The sequence below is a fragment of the Rhinoderma darwinii genome, chromosome 3, assembly GCF_050947455.1.
Source record: "Rhinoderma darwinii isolate aRhiDar2 chromosome 3, aRhiDar2.hap1, whole genome shotgun sequence".
In the NCBI taxonomy this organism is placed as follows: Eukaryota; Metazoa; Chordata; class Amphibia; order Anura; family Rhinodermatidae; genus Rhinoderma; species Rhinoderma darwinii.
The window spans coordinates 329,237,798-329,259,771 of NC_134689.1; the positions used below are offsets into that span (position 1 = coordinate 329,237,798).

Sequence of the window (21,974 nt, forward strand, 5' to 3'; positions counted from 1 at the left end):
GTGCCGGATAATCAGAAGCAAGCTGGTGCCGGATTATCGAAAGCTGGCTTGTGCCGGACTACTGGACTTGAACACAGAAGTCGTCTCGGACAATGAACTTGAACACAGAAGTCGTCTCAGACAATGGACTTAAACACAGAAGTCGTCTCGGACAATGGACTTGAACACAGAAGTCGTCTCGGACAATGGACTTGAACACAGAAGTCGTCACAGACAATGGACTTGATCACAGAAGTCGTCACACAACAGCAGTAAAAGAATGAATGTAAACAGAAAAGCACCACGTGCTTTTCTGTTTACAAACATCCAAACGGAGTGTCATAATGATGCTGGCTGCATGAAAAGCACGCAGCCGCGCATCCATATGAACATGATACATGGAGCTGTTAAGTGCATTTAATCTGTGGAGAAACCTGGAAGTAATATTCCACCTGGAAGTAATATTCCACCACAGGGAATATTAAGCATTAAACCGTGCCCATTCAAATTAATGGGTTGTCTGTGTAATGCAAGACATGACAGGTCCTCCAGAGCGAGAGATGGTCTTTGTAACCACTCTCCACTCTGACCAAGAGATAAGAACCCTGAAAAGTTGACCCCACTTTATTAACTGAAAATTTCCTTACAGGGTATATGAAAATGGGTTTTCTAAACTAGCCAACCCCTTAAAGCATGTGCAAACTATTCTTTTTTTGTCCTTCTATGTTTGAGGTGAACACCTTTTCATTTTATATTGGCTATTTATACATTAAAGTGATTTTTTGGTTTGGAAAAGCCATTATAAAATGATAGAGCAAGGTTCCCCCATTCAAGGACCCTCATCTCTTACCCAGAAAGATGAGCGATTACAAAGAATGTCTCTCACTTTAGAGGACGTGACACATCTATGCATTACATTAACAACCTAATAAATTTCATGAGAGCTGTGTAATGCCTAATTTCACCTGTGGTGGAGCTATCGGGAAATTGAACACTTGCTGCTGGATTCCTCGACAGATTACAGATGATCGCTTAGGGTCCCAGTAGCGGCACACCCTTTGATCAGCTAATCATCCGAAAACTCTTCTAGCAAAAAGGGATTGTACAAAGTGAACAACCGACTTTAACAAAAAGTGATCATCACCATGCTCTCTTTGTTGCCTCCTGGTAAAATTTGAAATTAGTTGTAATTTAAAGGCAGAGAAGCAAGTTCTGGAAGTTCTGGTAAGCATCAGGTGGAGTGCAAAATTCAATTGACAGACAACATTAGGTGGGTATAGATGATATATTTGATGTTTCACAGAGTCAGGGGAATTTTCCGAAATATCAAATTGTCCTTCTGATTCCTGTATTGGAGTTCTACTACAGGACCACTGCTATCAAGCGGGCAAGGGGTTGGTGGCAGCGGGGCAACTGGACTACAACAACTACAATAAATATCACATTGTGTTTTGTGTGTAAGTGACTGACCAACAATCTCCATTTAGAAAAAACTGCATACACCCCAATTGGGGTGTAATAATGGCTTTATATAGCGTGGTATGGAGAAAACCTAGAAATGACACAAGGATTTCCTTGTCTAGAAACACTTCCTCTCTGCCATTCTGAATGAAAGACGACAGGCAGCTTTTATATATTAATCTTTGTACTGCCAGACTCCTGTGTGTCTGCGACGAGTTGAAGGGTTTTCAGAGCCAATGCCAGAAGAAGCGGAAAGTAACAAGTTCATATTTGTCTGCTAGGAACTCGCAGACTTGTAATGCTTCTCTCTAAGTAACATCTTTCACGGTGGATAAGCACCATTGGGCCCCCTAAATGCTGAGATATGTTTTCTTTTATTTGATTATTCCTACAGAAAAAGACAATAGTCTGAGGTCTTTCCAGATTATTTCATGACTGTAGCGTCCATGGCCGCGGGCCATCGGGTCTACTCAGCTCTTGACGCCCGCAGCCATGGATCTGTGAGCGCTGGTCCACATCTCTTTTCCAGGAGACGCCAGTGCTCACTTCCGCTCCGGTCCGCTGTGTCCCATAGGGTGCGCGCACACGCTCGTGCCCGCTCTTAAAGGGCCAGCGAGCGCACATGAAGGAAATCATCATCATCATCATCAACACACATGAGTTCCTGGACTTATAAGAAGGCCCCAGCCCTTCTGATCTTTGCCTGAGCATTGTTAGTAATTCCCAAGTCTGTCTTGCAAATGGTCCCTTAGTGTTTCCCGTGCCAGTTGTTACCCGTGCCCTGTTACCTGTTCCTGTATCCCGTGCTGTTTTCTTGTACCTGTGCCTACTAGTTGGAGTCGTGTCTACTGCACCTGTGTCATCCCCCACGTCCTGTGTCATCTGCCATGTCCAGAGGGATTCGCCACGTCTGGCGCAACCAGCAGCACCTGCTGTCATTCGCCTTTGTATTGCTGGGGTTCCCTGTTGTTTGGCCAGCTGCCACCTTGCTACGGCGGTGCAGCCTAGTGGGTCTACATACCAAAACACCATGACAATGACGTTGCTTATTTCGTGAATTGAACAGCTAGTCATTACTGGGTATATATGCCACAAGGCCACATAGTGGTCATATCAGTGTAAGGCCTCATGCACATGGCCGTCATTTTTAATTCGCAATTACGGATCTGTAATAGCGGATAAAAATAATGATCCATTCATTTCTATGGGCCACGGCGACCTTGCCGTATATTTACAAGTAAGTGCCCGGGCGGTAGAAATGACCTGCGAAAAATAGAACATGTCCTATTTTTTGCATTTACGGACCGTGCTCCTATACTTCTTAATGTGAGCACAGCCCGCAGATGCAGGTGCCGTAATCACGAACCGTACACACAGCCGTGTGCAGAGGGCCTAAGGCTGGAATTTTAAAAATCTTCTTACATATTTTTTTCCTTAGGACAGTACATCAATATCAGAACTGTGGGGGTCCGACTCCTGGCACCTCCACTGATCAGCTGACTGAAGGGGCTGCGGCCTCTTCCTAGTTTACCAGGCACAGCACCGTACACACTAGTAGCGGGGGTGCCTGGGATTGCTGTTTCGGTACCAAGTAAATGGGACTGAGCTGCAATACCAGGAACAGCCACTACGGATGTGTACTTTTATGTTCCTGGTAAACTATGAAGAGGCTGCGGTGTCCATCGCTGTAGCCCCTTCAGTCAGCTCATTGGTGGTGGTATCGGGAGTCGGACCCCCATTGATCTGATATTGATGACCTATTATAAGGACAGACTGACAATATAAAAGTCCTGGAAAAACCCCTTTAACGTCCAAAAATGTATGAAGTGACTATAGTATTGTAATACATAAGAAAATAAAGTGAAAGTGCTTAATAAGTACCGTAAAATGAAAAAGATAGTAAATAAAGACAGAGGAGGATCAGATACAGACAACGATGGGATATCTAAGACCCTAACGCACGTTTTGCACAAAGCTTTTTAAAACAGTATATGGTAACAGAATAGTGGTGGGTGATGGTAATAATTGAATGTGTTCTGATCGTAGTAAAAACAAATCAAATTTAATATAAAACCTAAGTGGAAAATATAGTAATCAGACAACTGTTGTTAAAGGGGGATGTATAAGGTTAACACACCATTTCAGCTTTCTTCCCAAACTTGTGCAAGTCTTGTCTATGTGTTGCATTTGGTATTGCAGCTCAGCCCCATTCGTTTAAATGGGCCTGAGCTGCAATACCAGACACAGCCCACAGACAAGTGTGGTTCGGTTTCTGGAAGAAAGCAGCCATGTTTATCCCATCCTTTACGACTGCGTTAAGGCTATGTTTATACATCCATTAGTTATTTTTTGTCAAATTTATGTTAATCTGTGACAGTCAAAATAGCGTTGCACGCTATGCTATTCTACCTAGCAAACGAAAAAGACAGAAATCAGACCAATTATAAATCAATGGGCTCCGTTGCAAGTGGAACATAACGAACATAGCGGAATCATTCCCTACAATGGCTCCTGTAAGGCGTATGCCATGATGTCAAGGTCAACAAAGCATAGCGACTACCAACAAAGAATAATTTTACAGGGCCGATTCCAATACATTTCTTCAATGACAGAATGTTTTCCGCCCATCAGAACCGATTGTTTTGCAACCACGTTGCACTGATTTTCCTACCAATCTCTTACATACATTGCAAACAGGAACATCTTAACATACTACACCGCATTCCAAATTATTATGCAAATGTTATTTTTCACTGATTTTCCTAAATAGTCTATGCAAATGACAGTCAGCATAATCTTCAAGCCATCAACCGTTGGAGTATAATGCAAATTTTATTAAACAAATCTAATAACAGATTTTTTTTAGAAGTAAAAAACTCAAAATGCACTGTTTCAAATTATTATGCACAACAGAGATCAAAAAATTTTAAAGGTTGTAAAGAGAACTAAAATGGTAATTTGTTGAATTTGCAGCATCAGGAGGTCATATTTACAGAAATCAAAAGCTCTTTCAATCAAAAAAAACTTAACAGGCCAAGTTACATGTTAACATAGGACCCCTTCTTTGATATCACCTTTACAATTCTTGCATCCATTGAATTTGTGAGTATTTGGACAGTTTCTGCTTGAATATCTTTGCAGGATGTCAGAATAGCCTCCCAGAGCTTCTGTTTTGATGTGAACTGCCTCCCACCCTCATAGATATTTTTCTTGTGGATGCTCCAAAGGTTCTCAATAGGGTTGAAGTCAGGGGAACATGGGGGCCACACCATGAGTTTCTCTCCTTTTATGCCCATAGCAGCCAATGACACAGAGGTATTCTTTGCAGCATGAGATGGTGCATTGTCATGCATGAAGATCATTTTGCTACGGAAGGCACGGTTCTTCTTTTTGTACCATGGAAGAAAGTGGTCAGTCATAAATTCTACGTACTTTGCAGAGGTAATTTTCACACCGTCAGGGACCCTAAAGGGGCCTACCAGCTCTCTCCCCATGATTCCAGCCCAAAACATGACTCCGCCTCCTCCTTACTGACGTCGCAGCCTTGTTGGGACATGGTGGCCATTCACCAACCATCCACTACCCCATCCATCTGGACCATCCAGGGTTGCACGGCACTCATCAGTAAACAACACGGTTTGAAAATTAGTCTTCATATATTTCTGAGCCCACTGCAACCGTTTTTGCTTGTGAGCATTGTTTAGGGGTGTCTGAATAATAGCTTTATGCACACTTGCAAACCTCTGGAGGATCCTACACCTTGAGGTTCGCGGGACTCCAGAGGTACCAGTGGCTTCAAATACCTGTTTGATGCTTTGCAATGGCATTTTAGCAGCTGCTCTCCTAATCCTATTAATTTGTCTGGCAGAAACCTTCCTCATTCTGCCTTTATGTGAACGAACCCGTCTGTGCTCTGAATCAGCCACAAATCTTTTCACAGTACGATGATCACGCTTAAGTTTTCTTGAAATATCCAATGTTTTCATACCTTGTCCAAGGTACCAAGGTATTGCACTATTTCACGCTTTTCGGCAGCAGAGAGATCCTTTTTCTTTCCCATATTGCTTGAAACCTGTGGCCTGCTTAATAATGTGGAACGTGCTTCTTAAATAGTTTTCCTTTGATTGGGCACACCTGGCAAACTAATTATCACAGGTGTCTGAGATTGATTACAATGATCCAAAGAGCCCTAAGACACAATACCATCCATGAGTTTAATTGAAAAACTAATAATTACATGTTTATGACACTTAAATCCAATGTGAATAATAATTTGGAACACGGTGTATATCCAGTGATCTGCTATACTGTATTGCTTCATCTATTGCAGGGGTCGGCAACCTGTGGTACCTGTGCCACAGCTGGCACATGGGGCCTCGATCTCTGGCACGCTCCCCTCTCCCGGTGTCTGGGGCCGCTGTATGATGCGGTGCTGAACACAGGGGGTGAGAGCAGAGTGCCACTATCTTAGGAGAGCAGACCGCTGCTTCAGTTTCAAATTGCTCACGATCACTTATAAACTGGATAGTGGTGCTCAGCGATGAACACTGGGCGGTGCTGTGCAGAAACCGCGCTTTCTCCTGGTGTTCAGCGCTGACAAGCATATAATGAAGGACGCTTCTGGTCCGGGTGATCAGCATTGGCGCCATCACTGGTCTTTGTAAAAGTAAGTTAAAGTCACTCTAGAAATCAATGCCACAGTGGCAAAGTTTTCAGGCTTATTTGTCCATGTCCCCCTACTTCAATGAAATGTCTGGCAGCTCTTTCCCCTATGCATGTCCCTGCCCTCCTCTAATCTCTGGCATCTTATTGTCTTATGTGCAAATACCCCAAGGAAATCTCTGGCAGTTCTCTCTCCTATGTGCACCCCCCTCCCCTAATCTTATTTTCAGTAGCCACGGTCTCTCCTTTGTACACCCCCCTTAAGATAATGTTCAGTAGCCATGGTGTCTTCTATGTGCACCCCCCGCCGAAACTTCTGTTCAGTAGTTCAAAAGCCACAGTCTCTCCTATGTTCACCCCCATTCCCTAAGCTGATGTTCAGTAGCCATGGTCTCTCCTATGTGCACCCCCTCCCATAAGCTGGTGTTCAGTAGTTCAATAGCCACAGTCTGTCCTATGTTCACCCCCATTCCCTAAGCTGATGTTCAGTAGCCATGGTCTCGCCTATTTGCACCCCCCTCCCCTAAGCTGGTGTTCAGTAACCACGGTCTCACCTATGTGCACCCCCTCCCCTAAGCTGGTGGTCAGTAGCCGTGGTCTCTCCTACATACACCCCCCTAGGCTAGTGTTCAGTAGCCACGGTCTCTCCTGTGTGCAACCCCCTCCCCTAAGCTGGTGTTCGGTAGCCACGCTCTCTCCTATGTGCACCCCCCCCCCCCTAAGCTGGTGTTCAGTAGCCACGGTCCCTACCATGTGCACACCCCCTCCTCTAAGCTGGTGTCCAGTAGCATGGCACACTGGGTACTTCACCTCTGATTTTTTTTATTTTTTTTGGCACACCATACTAAAAAGGTTGCCTACCCCTGATCTATTGGGACTATGCATGCTCCAGTATTCTTTAGACTTTAGGTGACAGACATTACTGAGAATAGAACCTATACATTCACTTTCAGTGATTAAAATCACACTGAATGAGCCACTTTTGTGCCTCGCGCCTGATAATGTTGATGCTTCATGATGCTGTTGCTTCCAAATGAAAAGAAAAGTTTCTCTTCGTCATTGTGTAGCCTATAAATGGGTTTCTTCACTACAGGAGTATACTTATAGAACTTCAGTTACAAAGTTGTATTTGCATACTACTTCAGCTTTAGATTTAGCAATGTATTTGCAAAAATAAATAGTTTCTGAAACATTGCCTTTTTCATTCTTTCCACAAAACAACATACTCCCTCTTCCTTAGTACATTATAAGCTAAGAGGCACAATTACTGCTCTTTGATCGATCACAAAAACGAGAAGTAGAAAACCAGCCAATAGCAGCACAATTTTTTTATTTTTTTTTAACATTTGTTCCTTGTTGCGGATATCTACAGCTGGGAAAAGTTTAATCACAAGGCACATGACCCAAAATTTCAGATGGACCAAAAAGAAAAACACGTTTTCACGTATTCCATGTTTCTCAATAGTTTTCATTTTTAATTAATAAAAAAACCTCTGCTGAGTATACAACCCTGTATGTATCATATAGCAATGTCTGATAACCCATATTCAAATCATTTAGTTTATTGCTGGGATGACTGGCACAACCAACTAAAAGACCATGACATACCACCTCACTGACCCCCAGGGAATGAAAGATGGTGGTACCACTGCCAACATTTTGGCTGGGCATAAACTGTCCCGCTGACTCCCTTCTCCCAAGGTAATGATCATCAACTATCTGGAGTATGAGGGAACCACTAATCCATATTACCATTATGATGACTGTGCCACTAACCCCCACTACCGACATGCCTACTGACCACCTACTAAGCAGATCCTTACTATACGCCACAGACTATCGGGGCATTAAACCTGCACCACTACCTGGATACATACTTTACTCGAGTGCCTTCTTTCTGAATGCGGATTATACTGCTACGTATACTACGGCTACCAATGTCAATTGGCTCCCTAGATGGTTTCTGTACCATTGATCACAAACTAGCCAGCCTGGTTGCGCCACTGACACCAGGGACCGCACATTGGCAGTACCGCTTACCACCTGCAACACAGGCGATAATTGATGTCTAAAATAAGAGCATTAGATCATTAAACACTGTTAAATCTGGTCCAGAGAGCTGATCTCAGGGACCTCCGTTGCAGGGGAGAAAGAGTTGATTGTTCACATGTGACAAGATGCTGCATTATAGACAGGATTCGTTCATAGAGTTCTATTAATGTCTCCCATCCATAAAGCAGTGTGTAACGTCAACCATAGCATCCAGAGCAGCTGCTACAGGGCCCAGGGGCTGAAGGGGCTCATTAAGGTGTAGAAACGTTGTTCCTTTTTGTGAGGAAAGAACACAATGATGGTCTTATGCTGTAAAGCTCCACCTTGTGGGTCTTATATAAAATGCTACTATCCATTCTCTGGTTGCAAGTTAGGCTGCGAACTGAATTGATTAAGCTCAGTTTACTGTAAGCAAAATGAGGAACCCAATAATGACTTTGCCGTGGGCCCTATGTATTCTAGATATCCCCCTGAGTCACATGTATGTAAACGAATAACATCACCTCCCTCAGCAGAGGATCCAAAATTTAGCACTTAGGGAATTCATTTTAAGACATTATATATTAAAATAACTTCCTTGCTGCACTTTTCTGCAAAGTTATATGTGCACTACTGTGTGTCACTACAGTTTGGCTATGAAGGTCAAACTGTTATGTGGCAGTAAAGAGCATTTCTCACTAAAATAAATGTAATCACAGGGAAGTATACGTTCTTAAAGGGGTCATCTGGGTTCTGATTTTTTTTGCAATGGTTTCGAATGAGATAATTAAGAAAAAGAATCAGTAGTCCCCTATCCTTTCCCCTGCGATCCAGTGCTGACATGCTAGCGACACGCCTAGTAATTATTTATATGCACATAGCATGTAACCACTGCAGCCAATCAGAGGGCTAAGCGGGGCTCAGTGATCATGCGTTTTATTTCTGGCATTGAACATTGCATAAAACTTTGTAATATATCTTATTACAGAAAAATTCCTCTTTCTTGCGTTTTTCCACCTCCACTCCCTCCTAACTGTTCACTTACTCTGAATTTGGGGGATCAGTTTACAGCTGCCCTTACAAGTCTATGAAGAGGGGAGTGGGGAGGAAGAGCAGTGTGAGAGAGAGTCACACACACACACACACACACACACACACACACACACACACACACACACACACAGATACTGCTGCAGCTTCTAGTAAGTGTTATGTCTCACTCCAGTGCTGGATTCACAGCTACACTGCTCATTACTGCTGTATGATATCCTCCATGCTGTTGCTGTTTCTATGTGTGTGCTGCCAAAAGATTGGGGAGCAGGATGTTCTATTCTTTATGTGTGCTGTGTATGGGAGACATAACAGCAGATAGGCTCCAACCACTAGCTCTGGGAAAACTGAGAATTAGGGTATGTGCACACGACCTCTTTTCAGACGTAATGGTAGCGTTTTACGCCTCGAATTATGCCTGAAAAGACGGCTCCAATACGTCGGCAAACATCTTCCCATTGCTTGCAATGGGTGTTACGATGTTCTGTGCAGACGAGCTGTCATTTTACGCGTCGTTGTCAAAGGACGGCGCGTAAAATGACGCCAGCGGCAAAGAAGTGCAGGACACTTCTTGGGACGTTATTGGAGCCGTTTTTCATTGACTCCAATGAAAACCAGCGCCAATTATATCCGTAAAAGACGCAGCGAAAAACGCAGCACTTGTAAAAACGTCTGAAATTCAGGAGCTGTTTTCTCCTGTCGTTGTCGTGTGCACATACCCTTAGAGATAGAGCCTGCAAAAGGGGAAAACTGCTAAAAAAAAATGCAGGATACAAGTAATATAATGCCAGAAATAGTGTTGTTCCCCATGTATACACATGACAGCTTATTCTGAAAAAGTCACCTGAAAGTTTAGGTACGCTTTAACCCCTTAATGACCGGGCCATTTTGCACGTTAATGACCAAGGATTATTTTTTGTTTTTTCACGGTCGCATTCCAAGAGTCGTAACTCTTTTTTTATTCCGTCGACATAGCCGTATAAGGGCTTGTTTTTTGCGGGACGAGTTGTATTTTGTAATTGTACCATTTTTAGATGCTTATAACATATTGATTAACTTTTATTAACTTTATTTGAGGAGAGAATTGAAAATAAGCAGCTATTCCAGCATTGATTTTCACGTTATAAGTTTACGCCGTTTACTATGCAGCGGAAATAACATGTTAACTTTATTCTGTGGGTCGGCACGATTACAGGGATACCAAATATGTAAAGGTTTTATATGTTTTTCCTACGTTTGCACAATAAAAACCCTTTTAGAAAAAAATTACTTGTTTTTGCATCGCCGCATTCCAAGAGCCGTAACGTTTTTATTTTTCCGTCGATGTGGCCGTATGTGGGCTTGATTTTTGCGGGCCAATGTGTAGTTTTTATTAGTAGTATTTTGGGGTACATAGGACTTATAGATTAACTTTTATTTTATTTTGTATGGGGGGAATGGGAGAAAAGAGAGAATTTTGACGTTGTTTTTTGCGTTTTTTTTGGACGCCGTTCATCCGGCGGTTTAATTAATGTGTTCATTTTATTGTTCAAGTCGTTACGATCGCGCGGATACCATATATGTGTATGTGTTATTTGTTTTGACACTTTTACTAAATAAAACCACTTTTTGGGCAAAAAAAGTAGTTTTATTTGATTTTCACTGTAATTATTATTATTTTTTTTTTCACCAACTTTATTTAACTGATTGACATTTTTTTTTTTTTAGTCCCACCAGGGGACTTCACTATGCGATCTGCTGATCGCATATATAATGCTTTGGTATACTTAGTATACCAAAGCATTATTGCCTGTCAGTGTAAAACTGACAGGCAACCTGTTAGGTCATGCCTCCGGCATCGCCTAACAGGCAGATGCTGAAGGCAGACCTGGGGGTCTTTGTTAGACCCCCGGCTGTCATGGAAACCCGACGGCGACCCGCGATTTGTTTGCGGGGGCGCCGATCGGGAGACAGAGGGAGCTCCCCCCTCTGTCAAACACATTAAATGCCGCTGTCACTATTGACAGCGGCATTTAATGGGTTAAACTGCCGGAATCGGCGCGCGCTTCGATTCCGGCAGTTGCAGCAGGAGCCAGGCTGTGTATAACAGCCGTGCTCCTGCCGCTGATCGCGTGGGTACAGTCTCAGTACCCGCGCCATCACAGGACGGATATATCCGTCCTCCTGCGCGAACTAGCAGCTGCTGAGGACGGATATATCCGTCCTTTGGCATTAAGGAGTTAAGTCGCCTGCTTCTTCTTTTGTTAAATTGTAAACAATTCTATTATAATGTTTATTAGTTAAGTTGTATGCCAATATGGCCTTCATTATTGCTCAGTCGGGGGTAGTCACTCTGCTTTCCCAGTCTCCTGAATCGCAAATCTACTTAGATATGTAGTAAAACGCAGATGTGACTGAATAGAACGAACACAATTTGTAATGACTTGGCTTTAGGGCGGGTTCACACATAGCGGAATTTCACTTAAATTCCGCTGCGGACACTCCGCAGCGTTAATCCGCAGCGGAGCCGTTTCTCCATTGACTTTCACTTTAATTTAGCAGTGTTCGTTTACACGATGCGTACAATTCCGCTGCGGAGCATAGGCTGCGGAGCGGAATTTGTTGTCCGCAGCATGCTCTGTCTGTTGCGGAGCAGTGGCGGACTGGTTGCGGACTCATGGCGGAATTTCTCCATTGACTTCAATGGAGAGTCAAAATTCCGCAATGAAGTCCGCAGATCTTATGTGTGCTGCGGAGCGTATTGTTTTTACTACCATGACATTTCTTCATTCTGGCTGGACCTATGTATTTCTAGGTCTACAGCCAGACTGAGGAAGTCAATGGGGCTCCCGTAATGACGGGAGCGTTGCTAGGAGACGTCTGTAAATAGTCACTGTCCAGGGTGCTGAAAGAGTTACGCGATCGGCAGTAACTGTTTCTGCACCCGGGACAGTGACTACCGATCTCAATATACATGTATCTGTAAAAAAACATATAAGTTCATACTTACCGAGAACTCCCTGCGTCTGTCTCCAGTCCGGCCTCCCAGGATGACGTTTCAGTGTAAGTGACGGCTGCAGCCAATCACAGGCCAAGCACAGGCTGCAGCGGTCACATGGACTGGAGCGTCATCCAGGGAGGTCGGGCCGGATGCCGAAAGAAGGACGCGTCACCAAGACAACGGGCGGTAAGTATGAAATTCTTTGACTTTCACTAGGGAAAGTGCTGTCCCTTCTCTCTATCCTGCACTGAATAGGGAGAAGAGAAGCACTTTTCCTGCAGTCCGCAGCGGCCAGTCCGCATCAATTTTCTGCACATTTTGTGCAGATCCGCTGCAGAATCTGCAACGCAGATTCTGTGCGGCATTGATGCGGACAGTTGCGGAGGAATTCCGCCATGTGTGGTCATGCCCTAAGAGTACAACTCGATAGGGTAGATTTACTAAGCAAAAGGTGTCAGAATTAAGCCACAAATGGTCCCAAATATTGGAGTACGCAGATTGCGCCTTTAGACACTTTTTGCACCTTCTTCGCCAGTTTTAAAAACTTTTCAGAAAAAGGTGCATGGCGTGGAAAAAGAGGTGTCATGTGCCAAACTTATGTGAGCCATTTTGTAGCGCAAAGAACACCAACCATGGGGTGGTATATTAAGATATAAGTGTCTAACATGTCTCTCGAGTTATGCCAAGTTTATCGTTCTGCATGTGCCAAATTCTGATTAATTTGGCACAGATTCCGCCTGTCTAGTCTAGCTTTATCCTGTTTAACTTTACGACGACACTATTAATACATCTGCCGAATTGACTTTAGGGCATGGCGGTCCACCTTAAACATATAACATTACCATTACGCTTTCTTTCTGCTAAGGCAAATGAGCCGTTGCGGCCAATATGTATTCATACAAAATCAACGAATGCTTCCATTAGCAATGCAAGTGATGGCTGAGAATTGCTTCCCTTCCTTAATATATTAGTTGGAAGGCCCCATGAACACGAACGTGCTTTTGCGGCCGCAATTTCCCCGAAAATCAACAGGAGAATTGCGGCCCCATTCATTCCTATGGGGCCATGCACACGACCGTGGTTTTCACGGTCCGTGGATGGCCCAGGAGCCCGGACCGCAGAAAGAACGGGCATGTCTCACGGTAACACAAGCGCCACCCAACCTTCCAAACACACATACTAAAAACGTAATTAATAAATAAAGACCAAGAAACAATGCAGATGGAATAAAATGGCCGCGGTATTTATTAAGGGGTTACATAATAAATAGAATAAATAAATATTAAACTTGTAATAAATACCAAATATTTTAATAAATATAAAAAACCAATAAATATTATACCAATAATTCATGACCTTGTCCACTCATAAACTAAGTGACTAACCCCCCACTAACAAGATACCGCGACAATAAATAGGAGGGGGGTCGGGGCGATGATGTTCCTCTTCTTCATCCAACTCGTACGGGCAGCAGACCACTCCAAAACCTGGGAATATATATTCAAAATTCCCGCCTTTTTACCAAAGGGAACCAATGAAAACACCAGATTTTCCCGCCACATAGGAATTTTCCAGAACCTGTGCGTGCCAAGACCAAGTGGGTGGGGCACCACTGACCTGAACCTGACCTCATACAGGTAAGTACCACATAAAAATAGGGGGAAAAGAGGGTTAAACCAAATGACCTTTAATAATGACCATAAAAGGAACTGAAGGAAAACAGGAGGAAAAGAGGGGGGGGGGGCGCTGTGTTACCATTAGAGGCCACGCTTTAAACAGGCTATTAGCCCCTATTCATTATGGCCGTGTTCTGCGGTCCTGGCTCATAGCAAATAATGGCCGCAGCCATGTGCACAGCCCGCGATTTGGGGGCGGCTTGCAGTTGACACTCCGCCCCCGGCCGACCCGAAAATCACGGCCGTGCACATGGCTACGGTCATGTGCACGAGGCCTAAGGGTGCCACCAAACTAGCCCAAGTGCAGAAGTTTTCAAACAGACATTTGGTACAATACATTTAGCTCATGTTATTGCTCCATATGTATTACATCAATTGCACTATTTTGTTTGAGAATTACTATATTATGATCTACAAATAACTATGCAGTAAGAGCGCTATAAATACACATGGTACAATTTATGTTTAAAAGGCTAATTACCAAGCCCCAGATTCTCCAGAGCAGACAGATTACTTAATACATAGACTCCGACATCTGGACTTGTGCAAACCCGGCATGTGTATCCCAACCCATTGTGCAAATGACCACTGACTGGTCTCATCTTCTGCTCTCGGACAGAGTCCTTGGCTGAGTTGTGAAGCTGTTCTTCGTTTGGAACAGAACCCATTATTACCAATTAACCTCCCGTGAACTGCACGTCACCAGCTGAATCGAGAAAATAATTATTCATTCCCGCTAATCTGGAGGGTAAATTCAGCCGCTCTGTGAAGAACTGACAAGATGGGGAGGGCAGGGGAGAGTTCGCCTTTTCAAAGGTGACCTCTCCTTAAAGTTAAAGCTTCACACTGTTTAAGAGAGACACAGTCCAAAAAAAAGACATAATTACTTGTTATTTCTCAGGGCCGCAGGTCCCCAGCTCTCTCTCTGTTCAGTAAACTGAGACGATTACACGAGGCAGGTTCCTTGTCTGCAAAAGTGCAGAGCAATAGATAGGCAGACACAAAGAACTGGAGCATGGGCTGATTTCATTATTTTACACAACTTTCTTTCTATTTAAATATCTTCTCTTTTAGCCTTTTTTGTTGTTGTTATTTTTAAAGGCACAGTAAAAGCAATCAAAAAAGTCTGTTAGGCCATAGTTAAGGCTGGGTTCACACAACCTATTTTCAGACGTAAACGAGGCGTATTATGCCTCGTTTTACGTCTGAAAATACGGCTCCAATACGTCGGCAAACATCTGCCCATTCATTTGAATGATTTTGCCGACGTACTGTGCCGACGACCTGTCATTTACGCGTCGTCGTTTGACAGCTGTCAAACGACAACGCGTAAAATGACTGCCTCATCAAAGAAGTGCAGGACACTTGTTTGAAACGTAATTAGAGCCGTTTTTCATTGAATTTAATGAAGAACAGCTCAAGATTACGGGCGTCAATGACGCCTCGCAAAATGCGAGGAGGAGCATTTACGTCTGAAACGACGGAGCTGTTTTCTCCTGAAAACAGTCTGTAATTTCAGCCGTAAAAGCCACTTATCGTGTGCACATACCCTATCTGTTACATGTCTGGATGGGTCATGTCACGCGGTCACTAACGATAATATGTTTAATATTTTTGATAAAATTTAATTATAACGCACAAAAATAATAATTGTAAATAATACATCTAAATATTACAATTGTATGACAGAACCTAATGATTATGCAAAGATGAGTGGCGCTATAGGCGCCGCTCATCTCTTCCTGAAGAAGATGAGGTCTGTCCCTGGTTGTTTTACGGAGTTCTTTCTCCTATGCCAACCACTAATTCACTGACGTGCAGTAATAGGTTCTACAGTAACTGCAGTGTGTATTATATAGTACCGTGACCCAGCTTCTGCAGAACATAAAAACGCATGCCTCAGCTTCTGCAGTACTTCTTTATGAAACGATCAAAGTTTCATATCAATTTATTGCTACTGATTTAAAAAGTGGTTCTGCAGCCGCTAAGTAATATTGTACATTCTACTGTAAATCAAAATAGATATTAGAAGTCACCTCAGACTTAGGCTGCGGCCTTGTGCTTTCACATGGCCACGGAACTGCTAATGTTCTTATAATTTACAGTAGGGGATACATTATCCCGTATATATTTAGTTGGGATATGTCTTTCATATATGACACGGGTGTGATAGAATATACTGTGCCAAACCACTGACATAGGATAAATGCATAGAGATTACAAGGGATTACAAGGGATACCTTACATAAATGGTGGAGCCTGTAGATGTGGCGGAGCTAAATTTCTCATCTTTTTAACTAGCTTCGACATCTGTAAGAATTTACAGGGCTTGGTTTATGGTTTCTTATCATACAACATATTTATAAATAGTGGTAAGTCGCTTTTTGATTGATAAACGTGTAAAAATATAAGGCCAATGTATTAGGAATATAGGAATATGTCACAGATAAAACCCCATATGACAGCTATGTGAAGCTCTTGAGGCTGGGTTCACATGGTGCGTTTTTGTTGCGATTTTAGCATGCGTTTTTTTATGTTTGTTTTCTGGTAGATAAACTACCATGTCTTTCAATGAAAGTTCATTAACCAAAAAATAAATAAAAAATGCATGCTAAAAACGCAGCAATAACGCACCATGTGAACCCAGCCTCAAGAGCTTCACATAGCTGTCATATGGGGTTTTATCTGTGACATATTCCTATATTCCTAATAGATTGATCAAGATTTCTGCGAATACGTCTCAAGGCCGAGACATCTCTACACTAAATTTCTAAACAGCGGACAAATTACATTTTGTATTATAAATGACTCTCACTACCTTCAATTTTTAACCCATTCTGCAACCCAAGCTGTCACCTTGTCTCGAAACATAGCTCAAAGACACAGCAGTGAGTTATCAGAGTGCGAATATAGATGTCCCAGTCACAGTGTTTGGCCTCAGTCTCACTGGAATATCTAATGTGATCACGTTCCTCTGCACTCCACACCTGGCACCCTCTCTCCAGTAGCCAGCAGACAGTGTGCTAGCCCAGGCCGGGCTGCTTTACGCTGCCAAACTGTAAAATATTATTGATAGAAGAAGTTGTGTCATAGGTGGAGACTCCTCAGCACGAGCAAAGTATTCACTTACTCTGCACGCACCGTAACGCACATAAAGCCCGTTTCCCTTGTAACGTTTGACGTCTTGTCCTCCCCATGAAGTAAATTGCTCCAGGATTTCAGCGTGCTCAGTTTATCAATGAAGGAGTTTTAAATAATCAAAAAAGGCTACGCTTCTCACCCTTCTCCTGCCTTATGGCTCTCTGGGGCCAAAGGGAAGAGCTCCTTGTGACAGGACATTCTTCTTAGTGCAGAACAAATGGGATCAGCAATGCTAAGTGACACCACTTTGCCTCGCTCCATAACTACCGACCCAGCTGGGAGAGGTTGTCCCTTTGGGAGAAGAGGAACCAACGTGATGGATGGGTACCCCACTTACTGCCACAGGGAAATGGAACACCTTGCACAGAAATGCATTATGGATCACCAAAGACTAGATGTGATCTTAGAAATGAGAATTTGCTCAGCATGTGTGTGTAGAACAAAAGGTTAATTGTTCTCCGTGCAAACTGGATTTAGATGTCTTCTTTGATGCAGGGCTCAGACTGGTAATGGGTACTGGGGTCACATGCATTGAGCTGTCAGGGGAACACATGCCCTAAGGTTAAAATAATGTAAAATATCCAAATGCACATATAATATTAAGAGATCCCTGGTGCTTGAAATTCATCACACATACACATTTCCTTATCTTACATCTATATCCTTACTGCTCAGAAATGCACCCTGCGGGGTTGACTGATACAGCTGGATCTGTATAAGAAGAACCCTACACCCTATTCTCCTTTACTTTTCTCCCCAAAAATATAATCAAACTGATTTGTTGATGGATCCCATTGACTTCAATGACATTTTACAATAATCATACGTTTTCACCTGTTCCATTGGATGAGATATTTGTGCTTTCCCCAGCATGGTGCGCTATTGGGTCCAGTAAAGGAGTATATGCGTTCTTGGTGTCCATTATCTATTACAGCATTATCACAATGGGCTTCATTATTGCCATAAGTTTTCCAATATGTTTTGATCCCTCATTCTAGTGTGAATGTTCCATGATTGACATACAGAAAAATCCTGAAGGTATTATAGCAAATATAGGCACCTATATAGCATATATATAGGGTAGTGGATGCTGCAAAAGTTTTCCAATTACTCCCACTGAAAATAGTATGTATGAAAACATGTAGCAGAGCATAATTTGTAATGTAATGCTATATTTTGTGAACTTTGATAGCTTTCTGGGATAACTAAGCCATATGTTGGCAGCCCTCTGTGTGTATATATATATATATATATATATATATATATATATATATATATTTATTAGTAATAAATTTTCTACTTTTATAACAGTCACCAAGTACATTAATCTTGGTTTACTCATCTAACATATAGACCTCCTTCACACAAGGCTTTTCTCTAACATTTTAGACTGCATACATTATTTTTATTTTTTTTTAAATGCCAGCGATTTTTAACTGTAACATGAAAAACACAAGAAAAATGCCATACCTAGAATATGTTAGACGTAGAGCTTTTTGGGGAAAAAAAATGCCACTGACCCCAAAAAAACTCTCAAAAAATGCCACAAACCACGCCGTGTATGTAGGCTGTCTCACATTTTACCATAGACTTTAAAGTAACATGCGACCGCAGAGAATCCAGCCTTCATCAAATAACTTTTAGAACCCTCCATTACGGCTTTCTTATATACCGTAGATCCTTTTTCTTGAGACACCCTGATTATAATCCACCTTGATATCGTATATTTTGGATGGCATGGACCCTCTATAGTTTAAACAGAACTTAAACAATATAAAATATATCATCTGCACATATACACATCTGATGCCACAATACAGAATATAAGTAATGCCACAAATCATACCTTCCATTCTTAGTAGCCAGATTAGCTGACATCTTTTTAACACAACATAGATGCTGATTAGAAAAACAATGGTACTCTATATAGAATGTGACTCATTGAAATAAAGCATGCAGGGAGCAGCTACACCTGGTATATGCAGAATGGGTTAAAAATAGAACATCACATGAACAATTTCTTACAGCAAGCCTGGCGGTTATATAATTAAAAGCTTTCTGTCTCTTACTGTAGATTTCAAGAAAACTTTTGCTAACAGTAAAGGAAAAGATGTTCTTGTCACAGAAACCGCCCCTAAAATTCTTATTAGAAGAACCCCTTTAATTATTGCAACTTTACATTACACAAGCAATGAGAACAGAAGCAGACCCTGGTGACATGAATGTTTAGCAGCCAATTCCAGTACTGAGAAGCCGCCAGACACTGCCCTGAGACAGACTCGCCACTGCCTCCATCACCCAGAAATCACTTCATTTCTGAGAACATGAAAGCGGCAGAAAAGACAAACATCACACATCACAAGTTCAATCATCGTTCTGCTATAAGATGATACACAGTCAACTGACTATCATAGAGATTGGCCACAAATGTCACCATTACGCTACAAATAATTGTCAAAAGCAGAACTGGGCACAAGGAGATGCAGACCACATCCAGTGCCAGGCATACCTACTGTGGTGAATGCAGACCACATCCAGTACCAGGCATACCTACTGTAGTGAATGCAGACCACATCCAGTGCCAGGCATACCTACTGTGGTGAATGCAGACCACATCCAGTGCCGGGCATACCTACTGTAGTGAATGCAGACCACATCCAGTGCCAGGCATACCTACTGTGGTGAATGCAGACCACATCCAGTACCAGGCATACCTACTGTGGTGAATGCAGACCACATCCAGTGCCAGGCATACCTACTGTGGTGAATGCAGACCACATCCAGTGCCAGGCATACCTACTGTGGTGAATGCAGACCACATCCAGTGCCAGGCATACCTACTGTAGTGAATGCAGACCACATCCAGTACCAGGCATACCTACTGTAGTGAATGCAGACCACATCCAGTGCCAGTCATACCTACTGTAGTGAATGCAGACCACATCCAGTGCCAGGCATACCCACTGTGGTGAATGCAAACCACATCCAGTGCCAGGCATACCTACTGTAGTGAATGCAGACCACATCCAGTGCCAGGCATACCTACTGTAGTGAATGCAGACCACATCCAGTGCCAGGCATAGCTGCTGTAGTGAATGCAGACCACATCCAGTGCCAGGCATACCTACTGTAGTGAATGCAGACCACATCCAGTGCCAGGCATAGCTGCTGTAGTGAATGCAGACCACATCCAGTGCCAGGCATACCTACTGTAGTGAATGCAGACCACATCCAGTGCCAGGCATAGCTGCTGTAGTGAATGCAGACCACATCCAGTGCCAGGCATACCTACTGTAGTGAATGCAGACCACATCCAGTGCCAGGCATACCTGCTGTAGTGGATGCAGACCACATCCAGTGCCAGGCATACCTGCTGTAGTGGATGCAGACTACATCCAGTGCCAGTCATACCTACTGTAGTGAATGCAGACTTGGACACTTCATGGGATCCCTGCACTAATGCTTATACAGCATCTCTATACATTACACACCCAGGTTACAATTAGCATTGGCACTTCTATAGGCAGCCTAAATATAACCAACCACTCCACCTTATCTAGCCATAAATAGACACTAAACATCCAACTATAGCAAATGATACAAACAACAGCATTATGCAAAACAAGAAGGAAAAAAGTCTATGGACCTTGCAGGCTGTTACATCTGGTCCCTAAATGCTGCATTAAACACCTGCTGTCCACTCCAGATCTGCACTGGTATTTACAAGAATGCCATGCTTGTGGAGGTGTTGGCATCACAGCAGCAGTATAACAAGGGGGTGCCAGCTGTGAGTAGCCATGTGAGTTGGGGTGATAATACTTGCCTTATATCAGCATGGTCTGATGCTGCAGACAACCAGCATTTGTCTGCAATGCCCAGCACACATATTGTATAACAACCACAACTTTGCCCTATTGTGCCACCTCCTCTATATGAGACTCAGGGCACTAGACAGTCAGCGGTGTGTGCATAGTACCAGAACAATGGCAAGCTTTCACAATGACTTTGACAATAGCCACAGCATCAATGAAAAGCTTTACAGGCCCATAGGGTTGACAGGATTAATCTCACACATTACTCCTAATAGGGGATAGAAAATCACTTGACAACTCCTATGGATTCCAAATATAGTCACTCCTCTAGATTTAAGGAGAATACCTATTCACCAGGGGGACACACACCTGGTCATTTAACCCTGCATCCACCAGTCTGCTCCCACAGTCTTAGCTCTGCATTGCAGGCTACTCCAGCAATGACAGGGTTACTGGCCATAGTGGGCAGTGAACTCTATAGGTGCTGCCTATACTCACCGCTGCTGGGGAGAGCAATGCTTGGAGTGCTGTTCAGTTGTAGAGTCCAAAACAAGTACTGGACCCAATGAGATCCTACAGATGTAGCTGCATGGAGAGTTAACCCCCTGGGTGCCAGCAGGAAAGTAGCAATAAAGTCACAAGAGCATTGTCATCTCTACATCCAGGTGTGGACTATCCAGTGATGTGTCAAGTACAAGTGGTACCTTGGCACTGTCCTGCCCATGCACAGCCCCCCTAATCCTCCTCTTACCTCCTGTCCCGCCAGCAGCAGTAGTAATAGGGTGATGATCAGAGAGGTCTCCTGTCTCCTGCTCTCCTGTCAGTCATTGTGCAGAGGATAGACACCGACACCCCCACTCCCCCCTTCCCAGCCCCGGGCTGCCCCCCACGTGTCTGCTGCTCCAAGCGGGATCCGGTCCCCTCCCCTCGGTGATGACTCAATCCTGGTCCCCTGGCGGCTCGTAGGGTGCTCGGAGCTCGGCCGCCGTGCTTCTAATGCGCAGCCCGGATCATTGATCACAGGTCAGGCTGCTGAATAAGCTGCAACTGCGCTGCTCCGCTGTACAGAGGCTTCTGCCTTTAGTGTAACACTTTCCCTGCCACTGCTGCCCAGTGCAGGCTAGACAGAGGGCTGTGGGCATAACAGCTGGCTCAGGCAGGGAAAATACAACATCAAAGTGG

At 43.5% G+C, this 21,974-nt stretch overlaps 1 protein-coding gene across 5 annotated transcripts in view; it reads right to left on the reverse strand.

Moving 5' to 3' along the window:
* The window catches only part of MEGF11 (multiple EGF like domains 11), a 454,207-nt gene extending 432,577 nt beyond the window's left edge, over nucleotides 1-21,630 (reverse strand). For 4 of the 5 annotated variants that reach the window (XM_075858312.1, XM_075858313.1, XM_075858314.1 and 1 more), the window contains exon 1: nucleotides 21,544-21,630. The gene's annotated coding sequence lies outside the window, so the exon portion shown is untranslated. Of the gene's footprint in view, nucleotides 1-21,290; nucleotides 21,355-21,543 lie in introns of those variants that run through there. The other variant, XM_075858311.1, reaches the window with a different exon arrangement.
* Between the last annotated feature and the right edge of the window lie 344 nt (nucleotides 21,631-21,974).